The following is a 381-nucleotide window of genomic DNA, read 5'->3' as shown; positions in this document are numbered from 1 at the left end:
ATCCAGATTGCTATCCAGGAGATTCAATTCAGGCCAGCAGCTCTGAATCCAGTAAAACCAGTAATACCAACTGCACTCTGAGTTGACCGAGGAAACAAGCACCTACGAAAGGCAGTTTTCACAATCAGCAGCCTAAAATGGCTTAATATTTGCACATAACCTTAAAAAGGGATCCAGGATGTGTTTGTATCACATGACTTTTGCCTTACTTAGCACATGATCGTTTCTTGAAGACAAAGTTGAATTGTTTCTATCAAATGTTTAGTAACTGCAATGTGAACTAAGTGCCAGATCAGGGTAGTCTCATTGCATAAGTGAATAATTAGGGGGATGAAAAGGAAAATGGTTTAAGAAAAAACCTGTGTGTGAAATGTAGCAAAA

This window comes from Acanthisitta chloris, unplaced genomic scaffold (assembly GCF_000695815.1).
Source record: "Acanthisitta chloris isolate BGI_N310 unplaced genomic scaffold, ASM69581v1 scaffold25074, whole genome shotgun sequence".
Classification (NCBI taxonomy): Eukaryota; Metazoa; Chordata; class Aves; order Passeriformes; family Acanthisittidae; genus Acanthisitta; species Acanthisitta chloris.
The sequence above is the reverse complement of the archived record's forward strand: the minus strand, read 5'-3'. Positions refer to the sequence as shown.